Here is an 11071-nt window from a genome sequence, read left to right on the forward strand (position 1 = left end):
TGCTAAGGCCACGGAGAGTGGAGATTTATAGCACTGATGGGCATGTTTTAAAAGACTATTGCCAGGCAAAGATGAAGAGAACTGTACTCTCTACACAATGCTGATCACAAGGCAACATGATACAAACACCTTGGGAAAGAGTTTGACATTCTTTTATGAAGCTATATAAGTGCTTAACACAAAGCCCAGCATTCATATCCCTGGGCAGAAAAATGTACATTTATATTAATCAAGTTTCTGAACATCAATGCTCACAGCATCTTCTATAGCACTAAACTGAGAATGTTTCAAGTATCTCTTAGATAGATGATGAACTCCATGGTAGTGAGACTCAACAAGGAAGTTTATCTAACCAGCACATGTTTCCATTTATATGACATTCACTTTTGGTACATATGTATGTGTGTGTAGTATGTGTGTGTTCACATGTTGTAGAATATGATTTTAAGATGTGTTACCTTTGTTTATGTTGTGGGACATTTCTTTAATGATGCAAAGATGTGTTGTATCCTTTTATGTTGCATTTGTTTAACTACGTGAAGCTGTGTTACTTTGTCTGTCTAAAATACTTGATTGGTCTAATAAAGAGCTGAATAGCCAATAGCAAGGCCGGAAAAAAGGACAGGTGGGTCTGGCAGGCAGAGAGAATATATAGAAGGAGAAAAGGAGAGAAAAAATATTTAGGAATGAGAAAAGGAGAAGGAGGACATCAGGGGCCAGCTGCCCAGCTATACAGCAAGACACAGAGTAAGAAGTAGGAAAAGGTATACAGAAATAGAGAAAGGTAAAAGCTCAGAGGCAAAAGATAGATGGGATAATTTAAATTAAGAAAAGCTGGCAAGAAATAAGCCAAGCTAAGGCTTACTCTTAAGAATAAGACTCCATGTGTGATGTATTTGGGAGCTGGGTGGCGGGCCTTCCAAAGAGCAGAGTAAGACAACCAACAGCCGGTCCACCTGAGTGCACACGCCATGTGCTTGTATGGCAGACAGAAGTTGGCATCAGTATCTTCCTCAATTGTGCCTCATCTTACATGCTGAGGCAGGGTGCCTCACTTGAATCCAGAGCTCTGATTCAGGCTAGGTTAGCTGGACAGTCTGCCGTGGGGATTGCCCGTCTCTGCCGCCTGGGTTGTGAGATTTTAGGCAGCCACCATGCCTGCCCACCTGGCACTTAGGTGGGTGCTGGAGATCCTCATTCCGGTCAAACCTCTGGCAAAAACCACAGAGATGAACAATAGGCTGGTGCTTGTAAGGTCCAGGAGTGGAGTCATGAAGGGAAGGGGTAAGAAAGGAGAGGATTTTTCTGTGGTGAGAAGACAGCTTCAGGTATTGGTTATGGAATGATTACAGGAATCTATTCATACTTCCAAAGTGCACCCACCCACAAAATGTGCATATTAAAAAATTGCTGATAACCGGGGCTGGGAAGATGGCTCAGTGGTTGAGGGCAGCTGTTCATGCAGAGGACCCAAGTTTGGTTCCCAGCACAACTACGTGTAACTCTAGCTTCAGGGAATCTGACAAGTTTGTTCTCTAAGGGTATCCATACTACACACACACACACATGCACGCACGCACGCACGCACACACACACACAAACAAAATTACAAATAAGACGATTTCTTTAAAAAACTGTTGCAAATCAAATAAGATCTGAGTTTGGCCAACAGCATTGACTGATGTAAATTTCCTGTGTTAGATATTTGGCTTCAGCTGTATAAAATGTTTCTGTGAGTAGATGAGTGAAACCTTGCAAAATCCTGTGCACTAGTATTGAATTTTATGTGAACGTGATTATTTATTTTTAGACTGTATGTGTGTGCATGTGCATATGAGCGCAGTGCCCACAGAGGCCAGAAGAGGGCTTGATATCTTCTGAAGCTGGAGTTACAGACACTCATGAGCTGCTCGATGTGGACACTGAAAACTGAACTCAGGTCCTCTGAGAGACGAATCCATGTCCTCTGTCAAATCTTCAACAACTGAGATTCTCTCTCCCATCTCTTATATTTTTGTTGGTTATGCTTTAATCTGTAGTTCCTGATTGTTTATCTAGATTTTCCACTTCCAAAATTCCCTCAGTTTGTGTTTTCTTTATTGCCACTATTTCTGTTTTCAAGTCTTGAACCATTTCCTTCACCCATTTTATTTAAGGGATTTGTTGATAATTTTTTTGTTTGTCTTTTCCTCCACTTCTTTAAGGGAACTTTTCATTTCCTCTTTAAGGGTCACTATCATCTTCCTAAAGTTATTTTTAAGGTCATTTTCTTCTGCTTAGTCCATGTTGGGATGTTCAGGTTTTGCTGCTGTAGTTTCTGGGGTGCCATGTTGCTCTTTATGTTGTTGAATGTGTTCTTACGCTGCCATCTGCCCATCTCTTTCTCCAATTGGTACAGGTGGGGCCTGTGGCTTAGGTGCAGGCAGATCCATGCTGCTGGTGGATGCTGGTACAGCTCTGAAGCTTCTCCAGGTAGAGGTGGAGATCACAGACGCCATGGAAATGGTTGGGAGTGTGGGGAGGCCTCCCAGGTCTTTGGGGCTTCGCTTATTGTGGGTAGGGCACGGGATTGAACTCAGGTCCTCTAAAAGAGTAGGAATTACTATAATTGTTGAGCTGTTTCTCCAGTTGAAGTATGATTATTTAAAAATAAAAAGTTAAATGAAATGTAAGAGTTGAAAGTCAATGATCAAAACTTCCATGTTAAGCTTGAATAAGAACAGTAAGTTAATAAAGTAGAATAGGAATAAATAAAGCCATTTATGTAAAGTTTTGATCATTAGTATCTAAATTCTCATTTCAAGATTCTTATGTCTATTTGAGTCTTCTAACTGTCCTAATAAAGTTTAGGAATTAGGTTGTCTAATCCCACAAAAAATTCATAGAGAAATGTGTTTAACTTGTAGATCAAGTTGGTTAGAATTGACATCTTTACAATAATAAAGTAAATAACCATGAACATGGTATATCTTTCTATTTATTCAGGTTCACTTAATTTCTCTCAATAATGTTTTCAGTACAGACCTTGTATGTGTCTTTCCCTATTTATTTCTAATTACTTGACAGATCTGGGATATTAACAGGCCTGGAAAAATATTCTCTCTCGTGCAATAGGGGCACAAATGTAGTGGTGGTAACCAACCACTCTCCAATTGGATTTTAAAGTATTTTATTTTCATTTTACTACTGCCTAGAAGTCAGTGCAATTGTCAAAAAATATGAAGAATCACTCTCCTGTGATGTGGAATGCCCTTCTCTATGCTGTATGTTTTATTACCACTGACTAATAAAGAAGCTGATTTAGTCAATAGCCAGGCACAATAGAGCCAGCTGGGAAATCCAAGCAGAGATACAGGGAGAAAGAAGGTAGAGTCTGGGAGATGCCCAAAGTCACCAGGGATGCAAGATATGAGGTAGCAAGCCATGAGCCTTGTGGTAAAATATAGAAAATAGAAATGGGTGAATTTAAGTTGTAAGAGCTAGTTAATAATAAGCCTGAGTTAATAGGCCAAACAGTTTGTAATTAATATTAAGCCTCAGAGTGGTTATTCGGGAACTGGTAGGTAGGAGAGCAACCTCCAGTTACATTCCTGTTTTCTTTGACTCTGGCATTCTTAACATATGGTCATCATCCTCAGGATTGTATGATGGCTGTTGTATTACCAGGCCTGAAAAAGGGAAGGAAGAGGAGGAAGAGGAGGAGAAGGAGGAAGGAAAGGAAGAGGAGGAAGAGAACAGGAGGAGAGAAAAGGGGGTAGAGGAAAGGTAACAGAGTGCATGTACCAAGATCAGAAAAAGAAAGCTCTTAGGTGAGCAAAGTGGCACCTTCCTTCAATCCCAGAACTCAAAGGCAGAGCAGGTGAATCTCTGTGAGTCTGAGGCCAGCCTAGTCTACATAGAGAGTTTCAAGGCAGCCAGGGCTAAATAAACAAACTCCGTTTTAAGAAAAAAACTCTCCCGGAACCCCAGAATTTTTTTTGTGTACTTGAGCTCCCTGTCAATCCCTAGAACTGGGTCTGGCTATTCCTATAATATATGGGGAATATGAAAAAAGGCTTTTCTTCTGGGTACAGTGCTCTCTAAAATACAACCAATACTCTACTGGAAAACCATGAAGAGAAAACAGTCATCAGTGAGGCCTGGGCTGTAGGAGGCAGGTGTGGAGAGTGCTGTATCTTTTTCACAGTGCTATTTAAGGCGGCATCTGCGTTTTAACATTCTACCACATCGATCTGTGCAATGTGTGATAAAATAACATTTTTGTCTCTTGTTCAGCTCCTCTTATGTAGTTTTCTGTCGGTGCATTCAATTCTTTCCTATCTATTCAACAGCATTGAAATTTTCTGTTACTTTCTTTCTCGTGTAATTAGAGAAGAGACATTGTTTCCCCCTTTCCGACTTGAACCATTTTTCTTAGAGTCTTCTGTAATCTTACACAGTCTAATCTGCTGATTCCTTAACATTCTGTAATTATCTTTTCTTTTTTTAAAAAATAGATTGATTTATTTGTTATGTATACAACATTCCTTCCATGTATACCTGCGCACCAGTGGGGGGGCGCCAGATCTCATTTTAGATGGCTGTGAGCCACCATGTGTTTGCTGGGAATTGAACTCAGGACCTTTGGAAGAGCCATCTTTCCAGCTCCCTGGGATTTTCTTAAGCCATTCTGTGTTGGAATTTCCATATCCTGGCTCTCTTGTCAGGCTTTAAGACTGAATCGTATAGTCCAGTCAACTATGTCTTCCAATAGAGATTTGACCAAGAAGTCATGTAAACACCAAGTGTGCATGTTGTATACGTGTGTGTGCACATATGTGCATGCTTTTGTGGGGGGTCAGAGATAAGTACCACACACCTTCCTTTATACACCATCTTCCGGAACAGTCTCTCATTGAATCTAGAGCTCACAGCTTTGGTAAGACTGGCTCAGCAGTAAGATCTCAGGACTCACCTGTCCCTGCTCCCCAAAACTTGAGTTTCAAATATGTGCAGTAACACCTCACTTTTATGTGGACCCTGAGAACCCAAGTCCAAGTCCTTACACAAACACTTTACCCACTCAATCGTCTGGGCAGCCCAGGAACTGCAAATGACATTTTTCATTCTTATACTTAGTTACTAACTTGGAAATCAAATTCTAGCTTGGAAATGGTGTTCTGTATTATTTTGAGGGCGTTGCTTCATTGTGTTTAGCCTCTTGTGTTGTTTTGGATGAAATTCTGATTTTTCACTTGGTATGTGAGTTATTGGCCTTTTTTTTAAAATTGTGGTTTTGTTTTTGTTTTTCAAGACAGAGTTTCTCTGTGTAGTCTTAGCCCTGGCTGTCCTGGAACTCACTCTGTAGACCAGGCTGGCCTCAAACTCATAGAGATCCCCCTGCCTCTGCCTCCTAAGTGCTGGAATTAAAGGCGTGTGTCACCACTGCCTGCTGGCTAGCCTCTTTTTTATTATAGTCACTTGTGTGTGTGTGTGTGTGTGTGTGTATGTGTGTGTGTGTATGCATGTGTGATGTGTATATGAGTGCAAGTAATTTTTCCTCTATTAGAATGTTCTTTGATGCACTATTGTGACAGAAGCCCTTGCCTAACACTCATGAGGCCCTGGGTTGAGTCCCAGCACTGTCTAAAGAGCTCGTCTTACTAGACCTACCTAGACCCTGCCAGGACTTTAAAACACACAGACTCCAGGACAGCCCCCAAGGATCTCGCACTTGGGCGCCATCTTCTGAGACCCTTGGCCGCTATTCATTGTTACTTTGGTGTTCCTAAGGCTGAGCAAGACCCAGCTGTCCCCACTTAAGCTTTTCCTCCCTGAACTCTCGGACGCTGGATGCCGTCTGCTTCTTTTAAACATTCTCTCTTTCTCCCTCCCTCCCTCCCTCCCTCCCTCTCTTCCCCCCTCTCTACTGGAAATAGCATTCTTTATTTTGAGGGTGTTAGAAATATTTCCTAAAAAAACGAGCTCTCCGCCGATGTGGAGATAATCCCAGTCAGACTGAATCAGACCAAATTAAAAGATATCCAGGTTTAATTGGACGCCTGTGTTGCCGGAAGGCCCGAGGGGGGAAATAGAAAGCCACCAGCATGACCACTGAAGAGGAAGAGGGAAGGCCACGTGTTTATTTTCTGGGGTGTAGTTTAAATAGTCTGTGGGAGTGGTCTTGACCTTTTCTGGGGAGGGGTCAAGGTTTGGTGGGCTGGGCTTACAGAGGGCATGATTTCATTGTGTTTAGTCTATTTCGTTTTTGAATGACTGATAAAATTCTGATTTTTTACTTTGTATGTGAGTCTTTATCTCTTTTTTTATTATAGTGTGTGTGTGTGTGTGTGTGTGTGTGTGTGTGTGTACACCCATGTACATACATCCAGGGTGGATGTGCCTGTGTACATGAGCACATAGAGGACAGAGGGCAGCTTTGGTGTCATAAATGCCATCCATCTCCTTTGAGACATAGTTACCACTGCTTTAAATCTCAAGAATTAGGCAGGGCTGGCTGGCCAGTGAGCTCCAGGGACCCACCTCCCTAGCACTGGGACTACATGAGCGTGGCCACCATCCAGCATTTTCACATGGGCTCTGGCTGAGAAACTCATACCTTTGAGGCACACTCTTCACTGACTAAACCATCTACCTTGCCTGCTTTCTGCTTCTGATGGACTCTTATAGAATCTCTCCATCACTGGGCCTCTTCTCAGCCTTCCGTGATGGCTTCATGTCTCCCGTGTACTCTTTCCTTCTCCTTTTAGTAAATGTTGGTGTCGAGGAGAAGAAAGGATCTATGTTTTCATTATGTTCCTGAGCATTTTCTATCCTCCAATCTCACTTCTGAATCAGGCAACTCCCACTGGTTCTTGCTTCGTCCCTGAATGGTGACCGACAGTCCCTTCTGTGTTTCGGTGCCGGCATTTCGATTTTCTGCACTTCTTACCAACTTGCTGCATCCGACACCTCAGTCATCTCCTGCTCCTTGTCTCAGGCTATCTTCTGTTTTGCCCAACTCACAGCATCCACTCTGATTAGCTGGCTCTTCTGGAAGATGCCAGACTCATTCCCAGCTCAGGCCTCCTCTTGCTTCTGTCTGTAGTGGTGATGCCCCCAGTAGTTTCCGGTTGGAGTGCGCCCCTCACAGGGATCTTTCCAATGCTCTATACTTGGTGTTACTATTTATTTTTAGTCTTTGAAAAAATGTACTGGTTTTGCTTAAGACTTACTTATTCATTTATTTGTGTGTGTGTGTGTGCATGCATCTGTGCATGCGTGTGTGTGTGCATGTGTGCAGGTGCATATGCCTGTCTGCAGGCACAGATATCAGGTATCTTCCTCCATCATTTTCCCACTGCCTTCTGTGTCAGTCTTCCCATGATTGTGGAGCTGATGTTTCTGGGCTAGACTGGAAGCCAGCAAGCCCTAGTGGTCCTTTTGTCTCCACTTCCCTCTCGGAGCTGGTGTTACAGAGGTGCTCAGGGTATCTGGCTTGTGATATGTGTGCTGGGATCTGGACTCCAGTCCTCAGGACCATACAGCAATCAATCTTAACCGATGAACCATCTCTGCAGCCCTTGATTTTGTTTTCCCTCAAAGCACTTAGCAGCACCTAAAATACCAATATTTATTTGTTTGTTTATTTCTGCTGTTCATCACCAAGATGGGGAATGCTTTGTATTTTCATGGCTACATACTGGAATCTGGAGCAGGTACCTAGGCAAGCATCCCAGTGATTGTTGAGTGTGTACACTTACATGACTCTCACAGTGATCTTATTTTTTGCAGAAAAAAAGCAGAGGTTTTATGTTTTCTCTTTGTGTGGAGTTTCAGTGTCTCTCAGGCAGATGGAATTCTGTTGGATCTTTGGAAGACTCTAGAAGGACCAGATGTGTATCCCCAGCTCCTGAGGTGGCTCAGGAGTGCCAGGAGGAATCTGTCCTCTATGTCTTCTTCCCACATCCCCTCTCCTGTGTGGTCTCAGAGACCTGGGCATCTTCACACCCAACACATCAGCTACCTTCGCAAGTGCCAAGATGGGATGCTGTTCTCAAGGAATGAGTGCTTCATGAGCCACCCTCACCGTGTTTGCCTTATTCTATTAGACAACATTATTTCAGAATCCATCCTTCTTTTAAAAATCAAATGTTATCTTTATGCTTTGTTTTACTTACTCTTTTTTTGTTTGTTTGTTTAACAGGGCCTCATATAGCCAGAACTGAACTCAAATCTGCTGTATAGCTAAGACTGCCCTAGAATTCCTGATCCTCCTACTCCAAAGTACTGGGATTACAAGTGTGTGCCGCTCTGTCTGGCAGCTAAATGTATCTTTTTTCTAAGCACGTGTTCTGCCACTAAGTTACATCCTTGGCCCTCTTTTACTTTTAGTTTGAGTCAGAGTATCAATAAGATGCCCAGGCTGGCATCAAGTCTGCCTATAGCAGAGTCTGGCCTTGAATTTGTGATCCTTCTATCTCAACCTCCTGAGGAGTTGAGATTATGGGAAGACAATACAAGGCCAATTCAAGTGCCTCATAATGGAGGGTTTTTTTTTTATGTTGGAATCATTTTAGATTAGAAGAATTGTAAAAAAGAATATAGCAAGTTCTTGTCTTATCTTTTCAGCTTCCCCTAATATTAATCTCACATAAGTACATGTCCTTGTGGGCTTTAGCTGTCAAGCTGACACGGCATAGAAATCACTTGAGAAGACAGCCTCAAATGAGGAATCCCCTAGGTCAGAGTGCCCTTTGGGCGTGTCTGTTGGGGATTGTCTTGATTGTCCCCATGGTGAGCACCATTTTCCTGGGAAGATGGTCCTGGACTCTATAAGAACGTCAGCTGAGCATGAGCCCATGAACTAGGCAGGAAGAAGGGTTTCTGCTTCAAGTTCCTGCTTGAGTTCTGGTCCAGACTTTTTTCAATGATGAACTGAAAGAAATTCTTTCCTCCATATATTAGTCAGGGTTCTCTAGAGAAACAGACCTTATAGGAAGAATCTATACATAGATGGGAAGAGGGTTTATTAGAATAGTTTACAGGCTGTGGTCCAGATAGTCCAACAATGACTGTCTACCAGTGGAAGGTCCAAGGATCCAGTGGTTGTTCAGTCCACAAGGTTGGATGTTCCACCTGTTCATCAGGATACACTGGAAACCCGAAGAAGTAGGCTCTAATGCCAGTGAAGGAACGGACTTGCTACTGAGGGCAGGAACAAGCGGGCAAAGAGAAAAAGCTTCCTTTGTCCGTGGCCTTTATAGGCTACCGGCAGAAGGGATGGTTCATATTAAAGGTGATTCTTCCCACTTCAAAAGACTTGGATTAGAAGTGGATCTTCCCATTTTAAATGATTTAATCTAGAAAAAAAACCCTCCAGGTGACCCAGTCTTTTGAATTTTAGTAAATTCTAAACATAGTCAAGTTGACAACCAAGAATAGTCCCCCTACTCCCCTAAGTTGCTTTTGGTTGGAGTGTCTCACCACAGCATCAAGAATGTGACTGGAATTCCACTGTACCATGAAACACTTGTTAAACAGGTGAAGAAGTTCCCAATAGTATAACATTTATTATACTTTATTTTGCATTGCTACTACAGAATGCATGACACTGGGCAATGATTGTGCACAGAGAAAAGAGGTTTATTTAGTAAACAATTCTGGTGGCTTGACAGTTCTAGCAGTGCAGTGGCAGGTGGCAGACTGTGTCACAACACAGCAGGAAGGCAAGAAGCGAAGCATGCTATGCATGGAACCTGCTCTTAAAAAAACAGTCCTGTCATACAAGATGTAACCCTTTCTCTCCAGAGAGGCAGGAATGCATTAAGCCCAGATAACCTCCAATAACCTCCCACTAGGCTCCTCCTCTTAAAGGTTCTACCACCTCAACACTGTCACACTGGAAACTTAATTTCTCCACACAGGAACCTTTAAGGCAATGGTGGTTCTTAATCTGTGGGTTGTGACCCTTTGGGGGTCCAACGACCCTTTCACAGGGGTTGCTTAAGACCATCGGAAATCACAGATATTTACGTTATGACTCACAACAGTAGTAAAATTACAATTATAAAGTAACAATGAAAATAATTTTATGGCTGGAAGTCACCACAATGTAAGGAGCTATATTAAAGGGTTGTAGCATTAAAAAGGTTGAGAACCACTGCTCTAGGGAATAAATCAGGTGCAAAACATCACAACACAAACAGTCAAAGTCTAGATTTTATTTACATTTTATTCAGTTTTATTCTGGAAAATATGGTGCATTGAGTTCTTCTGTTTCCTGGTCTTCTCTACCCTGTGATGGCTTCTTAGGCTTTCTTCAGTTTTCCTAACCTCAGAAGGCATTTTAAAGAGAGTCCCCGATGTAAATTTTCCTCATATCAGTTCTAGCTCATAGTCTGGGGAAGAAAACAGCAATGAGGTGAAGTACCATCTCTAATATGTCCTGAAGGGTACCCTTGATAGCGCAGTCCCTTTGACTATCCATGTGAACCTTGCTCTCTTTACTCAGGTAGGGTCTTCCAGGGCTCTATTGTCAAACTATTCTGTCTCCCTTTGGCAATGAGTCATAAACTCTAATTCACATCTCAGGAATAAACATGTTTTAAAAGGAAACTTCGTAAGACTGCAGCAGGTAGCAAACTGATCTTGCTATAAATAAAGGACAAAAGTAAAAAATGGATAGAGGAACACAAAATAACGCAATTAAAATCTCTTACAGCACTTTCCCGGGTTGCACATAGTCTTGGGTTTCATCTTTGGCATAACGAAACGACAGCGAAGGGTTGGAGAAGTGGTTCAGTAGTTAAGAACACTCACTGTGGGCTGGTGAGACGACTCAGGTTCCATGTCCAGTGTCCACATGGTGACTCACAAGTGTCCAAAAACTCCATTTCCAGGGGATCCAATGCCCTCCACTGGCCTCCAAGGGCACTGAATAGATGTGGTTCACAGACATATATTCAGGCAAAATAAAATGAAAACCACCTTCACTCCCACCACCACTACCAACTATATAGATGTCTGCTCGTATTATCTAATCCTAAATCTCAAGTTTCTCTCAAATTTAAGAGGCTAAAACAACAGGATC

The sequence above is a fragment of the Myodes glareolus genome, chromosome 7 (genome assembly GCF_982192425.1).
Source record: "Myodes glareolus chromosome 7, mMyoGla1.1, whole genome shotgun sequence".
Taxonomy (NCBI): Eukaryota; Metazoa; Chordata; class Mammalia; order Rodentia; family Cricetidae; genus Myodes; species Myodes glareolus.